At 42.3% G+C, this 16905-nt stretch overlaps 1 protein-coding gene across 8 annotated transcripts in view; it reads left to right on the top strand.

Annotated features, from left to right (window-relative positions):
* The window catches only part of CACNA1E (calcium voltage-gated channel subunit alpha1 E), a 502806-nt gene that overhangs the window by 138737 nt on the left and 347164 nt on the right, over positions 1-16905 (top strand). The gene's annotated exons all lie outside the window — the stretch shown is intronic.

Below are 16905 nucleotides of genomic sequence, written 5' to 3'. Positions count from 1 at the left end.
TTTTTTTTTTTTTTGAGACAGAGTCTCGCTCTGTCCCCAGGCTGGAGTGCAGTGGTGCAGTCTCGGCTCTCTGCAACCTCTGCCTCCTGGGTTCAAGCGATTCTCCTGCCTCAGCCTCCCATGTAGCTGGGATTACAGGCGTCTACCACCATGCCGGACTAATTTTTTGTATTTTCAGTAGATGTGGGGTTTTACCATGTTGGCCAGGCTGATCTTGATCTCCTGACGTTGTGATCTTCCCGCCTCGGCCTCCGAAAGAGCTGGGATTATAGGCGTGAGCCACCGCGTCCAGCCAGTTATTTTTTTTAAAGGCTACAATTTGCCTGGATGTTTCCAGTAGGCATGAGTTAGAGATTAAAGACAAAGGGCCCAGGGGCAAAGGAAATCATTTTATTTCCTAATCATACAGTGACATTAGGAGTTAATAATTCTGTAGTTTCCCTTGCTGAGAACTGCCAGAATTTAGTGATAACTTCTTGACTCACAAATTGTAAAACATAGGCCTAAGCTTTTCTCCTTTTCTTAAGTATTTATTGAGCACCTACAATATAGGTGCAAAGCTTAGCCCTAGGTTCTGTAAAGGATGCAAAGATTTTAAGAAACAGTTTCTGGCTTCAAGGGAGTTAATGGTCCCAGCATGTGCCTAAGTAACACAAGGAGGAAGCAGGAAGGGGTGGATGGAGTAAGTGCTGAGGGTGGCCTGAAAATGGAAGTAATCAGTTTATTTCAGGGTTCCAAATGAGAACATGAGTATTATGGTAAGTAACTTCTCTTTTATATCCTGCTCCTGAAGTGTGGGGGTTGGTGGTAGAATCCTACTGTGGACAGAGGTCCAGAAGCCAGCTGGACAGAAGGTCTAGCAAGGAGAGCTGACCCTGGTAAATGTAGTCCCAGCTGCTGGTGTGGCTGATGATGGAGAGCTGTGAGCTCTGGAGGAACTCTGGTGCTGAGACAAACTCAGATATTTCAGTTGTGTGCTTTGCAAAATCTATTTGACGGTCAGTAGCTCTTGAGCCCTTAGTCCCTGCTCACCCACCAGATCCACTGCCGGTAGAACACAGGCTCTGCAGCCGGACGGGGGGAGGTTACTGCTCTCCTTCTCACTGTTCTGTGTTGCTTGCTTAGCTTCTCTTGCCTCAGGGTTCTCACAGTGCAGAGGGAAAATGATACCTGCCTTGACGGGTGGTTGAGAGCGTGGGAGAGAGCGCAGGGAAAGAGCTTGGCATATAGTAGACACTCATTAGACAGTACCTCATTTCTTTTGTTATAAATCCAAGGGCTTCATGGTGGGATCAAGGACCACAGTTGCGGTGGCCTGGCACAGATGCTGCACTTTTATGAGTGGTCAGGAAAGCCATGCTGTATGGTGCAGTGCGGGTCTGAAGATCAGGCCCTTCCCCAGAGCCTCCAGGGCACCTTGGACAAGACTTTTAACCTTCTCTGTACAGTATTTCTATTGAAACACTGATAAAATGGGAGTGAAAAATCACAGCTTCCTGAATTGAAAGGGACCTTCCAATACAATCTACAACAGGTATATTTAGTAGGAGAGACAGCTGAGGCGTAGACAAGGTGAAATGAAACTCGAAAGGCAAATCAGGGGCAGCCCCGTCTTGACTCCAACATAATGCTCCTCTTCACATAGTTGCTACCCAAGTAGGGGACAGCTTGAGAGTTTGGGAGAATTCATGAACTATTGCCTCTGAGGTGCTTTTGGCTGGAACACCCACATCGTAGACAAATCCATTTTTGTTAGCATCATTCAAGGGTTCACAGCATAAAGGCAGCAAGAAATTGAAGTAGAAACATACGTGCTGTCTTTCTCCTAAACCAGTTTTTATTTCTTGAGTCCCTCCTGGCCTTTGGTCCCTCTAAGTATTTTCCTGCTCTGATCTGACATTCATTCACTTGTTATTTATTCCAAGTGTAATAGGCTTTGTGTACTACAGGGATTTCATAGAGAAGACATGCAAAGTCGAAAATGTGCATAAGTAGTACAAGAAAAAAACAAAACTGAACAAAGATGCAAAGCACTATATGATTAAAAGTCAAATGAGAAATCTATGCCTGTGGTTCCCAAATGCCAATTTACAGATTTATATCTATCGATGATAACATTTTCATCAGTCTTCTGTGAAATGAGAAAAACAGGGCAAGTAGTGATTATTTCATAAGGCTACATTTATGTAACAGGATTTTCTGAGATTACATCCTTCCAACATTTTGATGCTAAAATGCCCTTTCTTTTATGGAATGTTGGAGCATAAATGGTAAGGGTTGGAAGCCCATACTTAAAAAAATAGAAAGTTGACCACATTGTATTGGTTTCTTTTGAAATCTTGCTCATCCTGGAAATCTAAAGCTAAGACACCCGCTGGTGGGTACAGAAAAGTCCAGGGTGAAGGGGAGGAGCAGTTTTGGAGGAGTGGGGTGCTCAGGGAGAGCTCCAAGGACAGGGACAAACGTTGATAAGGAATTGAAGGATGAGAGGATTCGATAATGTGGAGAGGGTTGGGAAGGCTTCCTCTTGAGGGGATAATGTGAGAAAAGCATTGGGAGCAAGCTTGGAGGGTCTGTCCAGGGCAGTAGGGAGAAAAGTTTGGATGCCTTGTCTATTTATTTGTTGTGCTCATAAAAATTTCACCCAGTTGTTACCATGATAAAAACTGATCTCTGGCTCCTTTCAATTTACCAGGTCACTGTCCTGAACTACTTGGCCCAGTCACTGAATCAATGACCCAGTTCACCTTGTATTTCAGAAGTAGTCTTCCATCTTGCATGCCTAATTTTGACCTTGCCTTGACCCTCACATCTGATGCTCAGTAACATAGCTCCAGTTCTGACCTCTTCCTTTTATCCTTGACTATAATTTAGACTCATTAATGGGCTAGATGGACTGTGCTCATTCTGACCTTGTTTCTGGGCTGTACACCCTAGGCCATGCCCTTGAATGTGGCCTCAGCTCTGTGAGGAGGATCCCGTGAGCAGTGGTGTGCCAGGTGAATCACAGAGGGGACTTAGAGAATGGAAGAAGGCTCAACAGGATGCATTTATTGGGTGGAAAGGTCAGAACGGGTAGCCTAAGCCTGTGGGGCTGAGGATGGGATGCTCACCACTGACTACAATGGGAAGTGAGCCTGTTTGGAGGAGAAGAATTTGGTTTCGGGGATGTTGAGCCCAGGAATGGGAAGGGAGAACTGGTAAGAAATGGGAGGGTGGAGGATGGAGGAGAAGGATCAGGTCCATTTGGAGTCGTGGTCAAGGACTTCTGGAGAGAGACTGTATCACTGCTGCAGGTTCAAGTGAGTGAGGAGGAAACCTAAGAGTTCAGCCTCACAGGAAGGCTGGAAATTAGTGCAGGAGGGATGGGCAGGTGCGCAGGAGGCTAGGGAGGTCACAGTGGACAAGATGAGCGAGCCCATTAACTTAGCATAAATTTGGGTTTGTAGCGGGTACTCATGCGTTCTGGACTAGGAGGAGCTGTGTTTTACTGTGGGTGAAGAGCCTGAGGGTGAGGGAGAGGCCGTGCCTGTTCTGTGAGCCTCCATGTGATCTGAGGTATTCCCTTGGCACCTGCTCAAACACCCACTTCCGTTGCTTGATGTCTTCAGATCTTTCCATACCTCCTCCTCCTCCTCAGGGGGAAGAAGTCCTTGCTTCCAGTAACTGACGGGCTGCAAGGCACGGAGAGGGTTGGGACCAAGGGAGCCATCCTTCTTTACGCCTCCCTCTGGGGCTGCTAAGAGCAGTGGATCTATTTGAGCTTATTTATGTGCCTGGAGTTGAGAGCTCATATTTTGCTTATTCAACCAGCTTCCCACGCTGCCAGGAAGGCACTAAGCAGCAGAAATTCATGTTCACCCTTTCCTCTGTCTCCCTCTCTCTGTCTCTTTCTCTGGTATTCTTCAACTCCAGCGGGAGCTAATATTTACCTGCAGTGTTAGCTGCGGGGCCGTGGGATGTGGCAGCTGGGGGTGGAGAAGACTTTTTTCTCTCTTCCTCCTCCACCTGTCTTTCCCTAGAGATTTGAAAAGGGAAAAATTGTAATTTTAATCTTTAAGATTGCCTGGTTGAGACTTCAGATGTTGCTGAGAAGAGTCAAGGGGTCTTGTGTTAGCTTTTCTACGAAAAGATAAGTATCTTAGTCTATCGACTTCTATAAGAAAATACCATAAAGCAGGCGGCTTGTAGCAACAGAAATTTATTTTTTATAGTTCTGGAGGCTGGGAAGTCCAAGATCAAGGAACTGGTAGATTGGTGTCTTGGCAAGGACCCTCTGCTTGATGGATACCTTTCTTTTCACTGTAACCTCACATGAGGTAAGGGCCAAAGGATCTCTTTGGAGCCTCTTATAAAAGAGTACTAATCTCATTCATGAAGGTTCCACCCCCATGACCTGATCACTTCCTGAAGGTCCCACCTCCTCATATCATCCCCATGGGGGTTAGGCTTTCAACGTATGAATTTGGAGGAAGATAAACATTCAGTCCATCAAAGCAAGGAGGAATATAAGATTGGTGGGCTTTTAGGACCTGCCGTGGAGAAGGGAGAAAATGTCAGCAAAGGAATACTGTCATACTGTTCCTTACAAGTGGAGTGACTCCAGTGTTGGAGACAAGGGGGCATGGATGACAGAGTCTGAGGCATTACTGTGACTGGTCTTACTTGGTGTCTGTCTGCTTGGGCAACTTCTGCAGGGGAAGCCTGGCAGATTTCATGTGCTAGGCCCAGCAAGCAGGGCTGGGAGCCATAGCTTCTCCCTACCTGCAGGGAATGTGCACGGGGGCAAGTTCCCTCTGAGCCCACTGCCTGGTGCTGACTCAGCCCAAGTGCTCACCAGCACACCAGTCAGGAGTTGAACATAAAGATGAAGTTGAACAAAGTCTGAGGCCGGGAATAGGAGAAATGTCTCAGCTCAATGTGGCTTGTGCATGACAAAATAAAGGTAACTGGTGATTTTCTAAGACCTTGGTACATTCCCACTATGGGACAGGACCGCCCCTCCCCAGGATGCTGGGGGAAGGGACAGATGGGGCAGGGATGAAAAGGAGAGCCCCAAGGCTGGGAGTAGGTGGGGATGTCGGCCTGCATGGATTCCACGTGAGGTCTAAGTCCATCTGTATGTGTGACCCAGCTCCCATAGCAGCCAGAGCCTCCACTCACTTCTCCAGTGCCTTTTCCTGCCTTTCTAGCAGTTTTCCAGAAAGTCTGTTCCTGTTCTTCAAACTGCTCTTTTACACTGTGTGTCATGATTTCTCATGCCCCAGTTTGTCCTCTTGTTGCTATGGTAATTGGCTAGGGGTCGTCTCCAGTTGGCTGGGGATGTTTTGCTGGCGGGCCACAGAGGCAGAAGAAGACAAAGTGACCTCAGGCTGGTGCTTCTGGGACTCCTGGTGTTACAGACCGCCTCCTGGCCCCCCATTCCCACCCTTCTGCATTTCCCACAATTTCCTATGCCCATCAAAAGGCAAAAACAGAGGAGGAAATGAGTGTAACATTTGACTTTGTTACGGCCATTTCAGAAACAGCCTGGCAAGGCATAGATTGCCTCTTTCAAGGTTGAGCTACAGCAGAACGATGATGGGACCCTTGTCTGGGGAAGAACCCCAAGGGAACATTGTCTCATCAACAGTTAGGAAGAGGGAAGAAGGCAGCAGACAGAGAGCCAAGATTTAGCTGTGAAAAGTCACTTACAAGAAACAGGGAGAACCTGATATACTGTAGACCCTTGACACCTATGAGCTCAGCAGCTGGCAGCTGGGACTCTTCATGCCTGTGAATATAGAAACTTTTGTATGGGCCCTTGACTTCACTTTTGTGAAGTTTCCTGTGTTTTGGGCATGTTGCATTATTGTTAGCCTTTCTGTCTTTCACTTTGGTTTCTATCACATTTGATGGCTACTTTTCACAAGATACATTTTAAATCATTTATTTACCAATCCATCTATGCATCCATTTATTCAACAAATATTCAAGAAATAACTATTGATTACCTACTACATATTAGGTACTGCTCCAACGAGATAGCAGTGAACACTATTGACAGTCGCTGCTCTCAAGGAGCTTCCATTCCTCTGAGATAGATCAACAACAAATAGACAAGAAAATACAGGATAGTAATGAGTGGAAGAGTCACATAGGTTGATGTCATAGAATGTGACTGGGTGGATGGTCCAAGAAGGCTCTGCAAAGGTAGCATATGAGCTGAGATCTGAGAGCCAGGACGCAACTGCTATGGGAGGATGGCTTAATGCCCTAAGGCAGAAGCAAGAGTGGTGTGTTTGAGAAACCTCAAGGAAGCCAGTTGACATAGGTGAGCAGGGAGCACTCAGGCTGAGGCAGCACCAGGGGTGGGCTCTGAGGGACGCTGGCCTTTACACATGTTCAGGTAGGGAGAAGCTATGGCTCACAGCCCTGCTTCTTCTTGTGTCTAGCACATGAACTCTGTGAGGCTTCCCTTGTGTAAGTTGCCCACGCTGGCCAGTACCAAGCAGACCAGTCATAGTAATGCCTCAGACTCCATCATCCATGCCCTCTTGTCCCTAACACTGGAGCTGTTCCACCTGTGACTGGAGTGATGTGGTGGGAGGTGGAAGATACAGTCTGAGGGTTGGTGTGCCAGACACCATACCTGGACCAGGTTACAGCCTTGTGGCCTCACCTGTTTCTGGGACTTCTGGCTGCTTGTTAGTTGCCACTGCAGTGACTGTCCAAGTCCACACATGTACAATCCGACAGCACTTCACCTCATGGAGGTGTACCTCCCACCTCTAACCATGGAGCTTCCCTATTGACACCGACTCACAAGATGCACAGGCCTCTCCTGGGCAACTGGAAGGTGGAGAGGAAATTAACTCCCTGAGTGATGAACTTTTGATCAGTGGGAGATAGAGCAGATGATTTCTTCTGTCTTCTGACGGACTGTCCTGAGACACAGTTGTCTTTTACCAATGGCCAGCTGGGTCCTGCACCTTCATATTGGCTCTTGCTGCCTTACTTCCCTTTTCCCTCACTCCTGCTTCCTTGTGATTGGACACCTTAATAAAGGCACCTGACCCCTTGCCTCAGGCTCTGCTTTCTAGGGGAATCCAGACTTAGACAGAGAGGCAGGCATCAGCTGATAAATGGCTTTGTAGGACATGATAAGGAGCTTACATTTTACTTTGAAAATTAGGGGAGGTCATTAGAGAATACTGAACTGGGGAATGATATGACCTGATGTACTTTTTAAAAAGCTGACTCTGGTTGCAGTTTGGAGAACAGATTGAAGGGAGGCAGGATGAGCAGTGGGCAGGCTACTATCAATCACAGTTCAGGGGAGAGATGGATGATGGCTTGAACCAGAGTGGGAGCAGTGGTGGTCATGAGCATGTGTTTGTGAAGGGCAACCATAAGACAAGGCTGTACTGAGATGGGTGCTGTGTACTGGGTCAGGTACAGGACCCAGCTCTTTGCACAGCAGTGGTTATGGTTGAAATTCAAATACGTGGTTCAGCAAGATGACAAATTACAACCTACCAAGGACCTTCATCCCCTGTTGAACATAGAGAGACTTCAGCTTGGGGAACACTGATGGGGAGAACTGAAGACCTTTACAGAGACGTCAGGACAGTGTTATTCAAACCGATCCATGGAGTTCCCTCAGGAGGAAGGAGCTTGGGTTCAGCTCCTAGTTGAATCAGAGTAATTCTCTGCCTTCATCTGTTTAATTTGTTTACACTTAGAGTAGTATTTCTTTTGCAGAAGGGGACGCATGGCTAAAAATGCACTACTGCTTCCATTAATGAAAATTAATTTAGCTTAATAAGATGAGACTAAATCTTGGATTCTGTCAGCCCTGAGTTGGAATTCTAGTTTGACCATTTTCTAGGTATGTGGTGTCAGTCTAAATTTCTCATCTGTAGTATGGGAATTAATGACACTGACTTCCTGGAGTTGTGAGAGTTAAATGATTTGGGTGTATAGAATGTCTGATACATGCTCGTTATGCCCTCTTTACTCTACTCATAGTAAATAAATCCTGTGGGAAGCTGAAGTATAGTGGGAATTGAATTGAGGTGGGTTCAACCTTAGCCCGTACCTGGTAGACTTCCTTCCAGGGTTTAACTTGGAGATACTGAAGTTTGTGCCATTAAGGGAGGTAATAGATCATTACGAAACATTCCTCTGGAGTTACTCAGGAGACTAGAACTGAGCCCTTTCTTTTGAGAGGGTCAAAACAGTATCCATTTAGGAATGACTATGATAGTACCCCCGTGAGATAGTTTAAAAGAAGCGTTGTTCAATCCATTTTACGGATGAAAGATTCTAATACTTCAGGAAGTTATGCTTTCCCTCTGCAATCAAACTCTGGGGCATTTTTCCCCTTGATGCTGTCTTCTTCACTTGCTCAACTAAAAATCATACCAGCTCTTGCAGAATAAATCATCAATCTCTGAGGGTGGCTGATGTGAACAACTCATGAATCTCAGGCCCATCTTAGATTTTTAACTTTTTTTTGGAAATTATAGAAGTATTTTATGTTTGTTATAGAAAATATGGAAAAGCATAAGGAAGAAAATTAAAATGATCCATAATGCTATCATGTACAACTGATCGTTAACAATGGATAAATATCCTTCTAGGCTTCCCCCTCGCATATATACCTGTATGTACATTCACATACATACATATACCCATTTACAGTTTGTTATGCTAATGGGGATTATAGTATGCAATCTTGCTTTTGTAACCAGTGCTACTGATTAATAATACATTATGAAGAGTGTTCTATGTCATTAAATATAATGTTAACATGTGATTTTAATAATTGCAAGAATTCACTTATGTGATTCTTATGATTTGATAACCAATTTCTTCTTCTTGTCCACTTAGTACAATGATACAAAAAGGTTTTGTAGTTTTTAATGTTCAAGCAAACAATCCAGTGACCACTTTTCTAAATGCATCTTTGTGTGCAACTCTAATGATCTCAAAAAGAGAAATTCCTATGATTGGAATTACTGGGGCATAGGCTGTGCACATATTTATGACTCTTGAGAAGTATTGCCCTCTCTCCCTCAGGAAAGATGGTGCTAATTCCACCCTCACCCAAGTGAATGAGATTGAGCTCATCTTTGCCAGCTCTGGGTATTTCAATTAGTAAGAATATCTCTTGAACTTCTCCTAAACACTTAATTGTGACAAATTTCAAACATTTGTATAGAAAACAAGAGACACCCATGTACCCACTACCAAGATTAAATACATAATAATATTTGCCATATTTGCTTCATCTCTTTCCCATTTTCAAATAAATACAATGTTACAGATGCATTTTGTATGCTCATTCTTTGTTCCTTGCTCCAGAAATCATCACTCTTCTGAAATTGATATTTCATTACCATGTGAATTTTTATAATTTTACTACATATGCATTAACAAAAAAGTATGTATATGAATTTTTTGTTTTAAAGTTTTAAGCTATACATAGAATGTGTCCTTTTGCAGCAAAATGAACATCTGTTTTTAAGATTTACCAGTATCATTACATGTATACTGAATTCATTGTTTCACTTTCTGTATAGAACTCCATTGTATAAATAAATCACAGGTTCTTAATTTGCTCCCCTTCTAAGGGGAGGCTAGGTTGCTCTAATTTTTTGTTATGACAGGTAATATTAAAATGATCATCCTCGTCCATGTCTCCTTGGGTACATGTCAGAGATTTTCTCTGGGACAGGCACCTAAAAGTAGAAGTGCTGAGTTTTGGAATGAACATTTCCAACTTTTATTAGGTACAGTAGTCTCCCCTTATCTGCAAGGGATGAGCCCCCCAGTGGATGCCTCAAACCACAGATAGTACCAAATCCTAAAAATACTCTATGTTTCCTATACATCCATACCTATGATAAAGTTTAATTTATAAATTAGACACAGGAAGAAATGAGCAATAATAACTATTAATAAAATAGAACAATTATGCAATATACTGTAATGAAAGTTAGTCACATAACTTATATCGTTTCTCTCTCCTCTCTAAAAATACCTTAATATTTTTGGACCCTGGTTGACTGAGGGTAACTGATTCTGAGAGAAGTGAAACTGTGGATAAGGTGGGGACTGTTGTGTTAAGTAACACCTTGCTCTCCAGAGTAAATGTGTCATTTCCATTCTAGATATCATATGCAGAACTCCCATTTCTGTGTCTCTTCAATGTTACTTGAGATGCTCAGAATTATTTAAAGTGTGCCAACCTCATGGGTGTGAAATGGAATCCAGTTATTGAATTAATTGCACTTTCCCTGATTACTAATGAAATTGGGCATTGAACATATGTTTGCTGGCCGTTTGGATTTCCTCTTATGAAAATTGTAGATTCATATTCTCTGCCCATATTTCTATCAGGTGTATGTATTTTTCGTATGATTTCTGAGAGTCCTTGTATATATTCTAGATACAGTTTGTGAGTTGTCAGCATCTTCTCCCCCACATGACCCGTCTTTTCCACTTTGTTTATGGTGCTTTTTGTTATACAGAGTTATTAATTTTAGAATGGTAAAATGTATCTGCCTTTTTTGATGATTTTTGTTCATCTTGTCTCATTTAAACATTTCTTCCACACACTGAGATAAAAAAGAAGTCATTTATATTTTTTAACTAACATTTTTTACAGTTTTGCTTATCACATTTGGCTCTTTTAATCTATCTGGAATTAATTTTTGTGTATAGTGTGAGGTGGGCTCCAATTTTATCTATTTTTTCTCTGCTATGATTAGTCCTTTGGCTCAACACCATTTAGTGAGTAGGCAATTCTTATCTGCTGTTTCCAGGCACCTCATTTTATTCCACTGGTCTATTTGTGTATCCCGTTCACCCATGTCTCACTAATTTAGTTTTTATAACCTGGTAGTTTTGGTATATTAAGGCAAATTCTCCCTATATACTTGCCAAATTGTCTTGGGTATTGGATCTTTATTCATCACATGATTTTTAGAATCACCTTGTCACATTTCACTAAAAAGATAAGGTTTTAATTGAAATTGAATAAATGTATAGATTAACCTGGGGGGAGGCTTGCCATAGTTAAGCTATTTTTTTTTTTTAAGTCCCTGGGCATGACATATTTCTTCTTACATTTGGATCTTTCTTAAAGTCCCTCAAGAGAGTTTAAAATTTTTCTTCACATCTCTGATTGGGTTTTCTTTAGGTATCTTATAGTTTTGTTGCTATTGCATGGTGTCTTCTTATCATTATGTTTTCTGATTCTTTGTTTTAGGTGTACCAGAACTTGTATTTTTGTACACTGATTTCATGTCCACCATCCTTGTAGAATTCTCTTGCTACTATGAGTGGCCTTTCTTTTTTGGTTTTGTTTTGTTTTTGTTATTTTTTTTGGAGGCAACTTTTATATTTTGGATGCAGGGAGCATCACCTGTGACTAATGACAGCTTTGATTTTTCCTTTATATATATATATATTTCTTTTTCTTTACTTATTACATTGACTAGTACTTCAAGTCCAATACTGAATAGAAGCAGTTTTAGTGGGTGTCCTAGACTGATATCTCACTTTATAGCTATGTCCTGACTTAGTCTGTGTTCCCTGTGAACACCACCTTACCTCTGACCATCCTGCCCACTTTACATGGCATCGTTGGTTAGTAATTTAGTTCCCTTTTTGTATATGTATTCATAAATTAGACATTATATATACAAATACAATTGTCATTATATCTATTAATATCTTTTGCGCCTTATGCCATTTTCTTGCAGGCCACTTTTTTTCTTCCATTTAAATTTCCTCCCTAAGACATGTCTTATAGTACTCATTTCACCTGAACTTGAATAGTAAACTCTATTTTCCTGGAAAAGTCTTTATTTCAGTTTCGAGTCAATTTAGCTGAGTATTTTTAATACTCGATATTATTCTATCATTTTCTGGCCTCTATCATTATAATTGATAATCTAATTGCTGCTTCTTGTAAGTAATCTGTTTTTTCTCTCAGGATGCTTTCAAGATTCTTTTCTTCATAATTTTGGAACTTTTGATATTCACTAGAATGTGTTTAGGTTGAATTTATTTTTATTTATCCTCCTTAGAATTCATTGAAATTCTTGACTTGAAGGATTTATATCTTTCATCAATACTAGAAAATTTGTCCTGTAGATCTTCAAATATTGCCTTTCTGCAGTCTACAGTGGCCACTGTCTCTATTATCTCTTTATAGAATTCCCATGAGATATATGTTGGACCTCTTCATTCCATCTTCCATGTCTGTTAACTTTAATTGTATTTTCTATATTTTTATCTTCCTGGGCTGTATACTGGAGAGTTTATCCTCATATATATTATCTTATGTCCCGTATCTTCCTGTTTACTGACACTCTCCTTAGTTGTATATAATCTAATAGTTAACTATCTATTGCCTTTAATTTCTATGATTATATATTTTATTACAAGAAATTTTGTATTTGCCACTTTTTCAAGTTATCTTTTTTCATTTCATTGTATTCTATTATTTTATTTCTTTATATACCTTTTCTATTATTTCAAGTTCTGGGGTTCTAATCTTCTTATTCTTTGTATCAACTAACTTTTCTTCTTTCCTTATGCTGGATTATTTCCTCATATGCTTCAAAAATTTTGACTGCAAGTCATGTTTAGTAGTGCTTGCTTTTCCAATATAAATGCAGTGTACTATGGATTGTGAGAGTAGCCTCTTAGAGTAGTTTTGTTTGGTTTTCTTACTTGACCCAGGGGAATTGTTTTCTTGGCCTAAGGGTTCCTGAGCCCCACTGAACATGTAGTGTAAATTCAGCCCATAAATCCATGTCACATACAATCTTGGGTTTTGATTTCTCAGGGTTTTGCTTTTTCTCATTCATTCAGAGACAGAAGCTTCTGTGTTATCTACTTTTGCTGTAGAGTTGATTTTCATGCAGTTTATTTAACTGAAGGTACAGTTCTTTAAGTGTCATAGCTTAGTGCAGAGTCTTAGTTCCAACTTCTGTCCACATAAAGGTCTTAAGACCTTATCACTTGCTCTGGAGTGGACATTAAAACTTACTCATTTGGCTGAGTGTGGTGGTTTCACGCCTGTAATCCCAGCACTTTGAGAGGCCAGAGCTGGTGGATCACTTGAAGACAGGAGTTTGTGACCAACCTGGCAAAACCAAATTTCTACTAAAAATACAAAACATGCAAAACCAAATTTCCACTAAAAATACAAACAAAACAAAACAAAACTTAAGCCTGGTGTGGTGGCGTGTGCCTGTGGTCCCAGCTACTAGGGAGGCTAAGACATGAGAATTGCATGAGCCTGGGAGGCAGACGTTGCAGTGAGCTGAGATGAGGCCACTGTACTCCAGCCTGGGTGACGGAGACTCTGTCTCATAACAAAACAAAACAAAACGCACAAAAAACTCCACCCATTAAATCATCTTTGTTACCAGAACTAGTTACTGCTTATGGGACAGCTGCAGCTTCGATTCACATGCTTCCTCTTTGTTTTTCAATTCCTCCTAGGGATTTCCTTTTATAACTTTCAAGTTCAGCAATATATCTTTTCAAATATATTTGAAAATATATTTCTGTACTTTGGTTTTTCTAGAAATGTGTAGCAAGAGATTTTCTTATTCTGCCATCTTTCTAGTACTGAATCCTTGAATGACTTTTACAAAGAGAATAAAATAGGAAAGCATAAAACAGTCCCTGGGGAATATACACAGTCCTCCAAGACTTAAAACTAGATGTTCCTAATGGAGAGGTTAGTAAGAGTGCCGGACAGGGCGTAGGGGAAGATTTGAGGAAGGAAGTGGGTGAGAAACAGCAGTACGTTAATGGGCAATTACTTTCTGCCCCCTCAGATGGTACATGAGTGCTTAGCTAATGGCAGTTCACCTGGAAAAGTGATCATTGGTAAGTCCTTATCAGTAGCTCCCGAAAATATCTTGCCTGAAGTGATCGAGCCTTTTTAGGAAATGAGAGATCAGACTCAGAAAGCCGGGAGATAGTTCTCAAATTCTAGTGAAGACAAATTCTAGAAGAAAAGCTTTCTAAGGGTGTTGGTGACCAGAGAAGCTGAAGGATTCAAGTTTTCCTGTAGCTTTAAAAATAAGAAGGGAAAGGAAACAAGGAAAAGCAGGGGGTGAGGGTACACAGGGTTGAGTTGGAAGCACGGGTGTAGGAGTTTTCGCTGCAGAGATAGCGGACTGAGGGGGACACACTGTTTTGCAGGGCTTGTGACCACATTTCTTAGTATCCAAAGTGTCAGGAGAAATCCTATTTATTTCAGCTTTAGTTGATAAACCTTAAACTGATGATGACAGGCTGAGGCCACTTTTTCTTTTCAGCTTGGGTTGTCTCTTCAGACTCTGCTGTCCCTTTAGTTTCTTTTATCTTAAGGCGTGGAGCCCTGTGCACGCCTGTGAGACCATCAGAAAACCAGAGGTGCAGCTCTGAGTTCACCCCAACTCTTAAAGGCTGTGACTTACTAGATGTGAGGGAGAAAATGAAAGTGTACGTAGCGAGGCAAATGCATTCCACTGGGGTTCCTGCATTCTGGTCATGATGTTGATGAGTCCTATGACCTAGAGCCATGTATTTATTTATTCTACACCAGTAGTCTCAACTGGGAGGTGCTTTGGGCCCCAAGGGTCATTTAGCAATGTTTGGAAACATTTTTGATTGTCACAGCTCAGTGGGGGAAGTGTGTCTGGTGTCTAGTGGTTACAGGCCAGGGATGCTGCTGAACATCCTACAATGCAAGGACAGCCCTGCTATGACAAAGAATTATCTGACTCAGAAATGCCAATCATGCTGAGTTAAGACACCCTTCTCTACGTGTCTTATCTGTAACATGGAGGGGTTAGAGGAGGAGGTTGATGTGTGTGGCTAGATTAGGTTATTACCCATCTGTCCAACACCAACCACTTCAGCCCACATCACAGCTCTAGATGCATGAAGGAAGTGAAATGAGTTGAAAACATTTCCCCATTTTCTACCAGAGAACAAAATATTGTACTTGCGATGTTGTGAGCTTTGCACGCTCACGGTGACCACTGCGTCTGCCCCCATGCACTGGGTCATTCATCTTGTCAGGTTAGGTTGGCGAGTTGTACCAAACACGTACCAGTACCTGTGAGGAGAGGGTTGAGGATGGGCTTCCTGGAGCTGATTGTCTTCAGAACAGTTTTATCACTTGTAGCTTCTCCCACAGCAACTTCCCAACATGGTGCAGATCCTAAGGAGTCCATGTCCTGCTTGTGTCCACTTGCCTTTGTTCATAGTTACCATTTATTTGTGCATTTATTCATTCATTCAAGAAACATGTATTCAGAGTCCACTAGACATAAGGCAGTGCATTAGTTACTACGGAGAATGCAAAGATAAATGAGCCAAGCCCCTTGCAATATAGTGGGGGGCCAGGATGTATACACCACAGTATCTTAGGCAGGGCAACATAAAGCGTCAGCAGCACTCAGAGGAGAGAGAGATCACTTTTTCCATATGGCCACAAATGGCTTCATAAGGGAGGTAGCATATGGACTGGGCTTTTAAGTCTAAATAATTTTTTGACAGGTGGCAATGGAAGAAAGGGTAAGGAAGGGAGAAAGAAAACGAGAAATGATATGTGGGACGATAATTCCAAGGTGTTCTAAGGAAGGGTGAACAGTCCTGCTTCATAGGAGGAGACACTGCTTAGGAGCATCATGGTGGGTAATAAGTACTTGGACTGGATGACATGTAAGTTTTCTTCCAACCCTAAGATGATAAGATCTTATGATTAGATAGTAATAGTTTATAGGCACTAGAAAACTCATTTGTGCATTCAACTAAAAAAAAAAATTATTTATTATTATTTTTTTACCGGACACTATTCTAGGCACTGGGAATACAACCCTGTACAAACCCTGTACAATTTCATTGCACTGAAAGGTGAGATAGGGTCAGAGTTGAGCTGTGCACTGGATTTTTGTGGTAGAACCTGGAAGAGGAAGGTGGAGGAGGAGACTCTGCCCATCTCCTGAATAGAAGGTAGTACTGGCTTGATGGGGGGTGGTGCAAATGGAAAGGACAGGAAGACTGTGACAGTGGCATAGAGAGAAAAGGTGGGGGGCTTGGGGAATGGCTGTAGTAGGAGTTGGAGTCAAGGATGCATCCAAAGTTTTGTGCCTGAGTTAGGAGGAGGCTGCAGTGCTGCCAACAGCATTAGACACCTAGCGGGGAGCTGGATCCTAGGGAAAGAGGGTGAGTTTGCTTTTAAACTGGCTGGTTCATGGCATTGTCAGGCCACCCAGGTGGAGGAGCCCATTTAAGCCATGGTGAATGTGGTACCAGACTTTAAAAAAAGAAAAGAAAAAAAAAAAAGAAAAAAAACCAGAGCCAAAGATAAAGGTTTGGGAGTCTTCCGGATATTAGCCTCAGTTGAAGCCATCCATATGGATGAAATCACCAAGAGAGTGCATACATGGTGAAGAGGGTAGAAACCAGGATCTGAGGAGTGTTCCCGTTTAGGAGGCAGGAAAAGGAAAGGTGAAGAGGCAGTTAGGGAGGAAGGAGGAGAAGTTTGGAAATGCTCCTGAGGGAGGCAGGAAGAGGAAAGCCAGTTCATGCTGAGCCCCGATGCATAAGAATGCATGCACACCCTAGTAGCCTCCAGGGAAACAGACTCTGGGGTGAAAAAATTCCCTGAAACATATTTAGCTGTAAAAGTGTTGAGCCACCTTATCATGTTATCACTTCTCAGTGCTTCAGCCAGAGGGTGAGGAGGGAGGGGGAGTGGAGGAGGCTCTCCAGTGAGTCATCCCTCCTGCACGTTAAGAGTTTTGTTTAAAAGATTTGCAGACAGAGAGAGAGAGAGAGCAAGAGAGAGACAGAGAGAGCATGCACGAGAACGCACAAGTGAGCGTGAGCAAGCTGCTT

The sequence above is a fragment of the Sapajus apella genome, unplaced genomic scaffold, assembly GCF_009761245.1.
Source record: "Sapajus apella isolate SASKATOON/1434 unplaced genomic scaffold, GSC_monkey_1.0 scaffold25, whole genome shotgun sequence".
In the NCBI taxonomy this organism is placed as follows: domain Eukaryota; kingdom Metazoa; phylum Chordata; class Mammalia; order Primates; family Cebidae; genus Sapajus; species Sapajus apella.
Note: the sequence above shows the minus strand (reverse complement) of the source record. Positions and strands in the feature narration are given on the sequence as shown.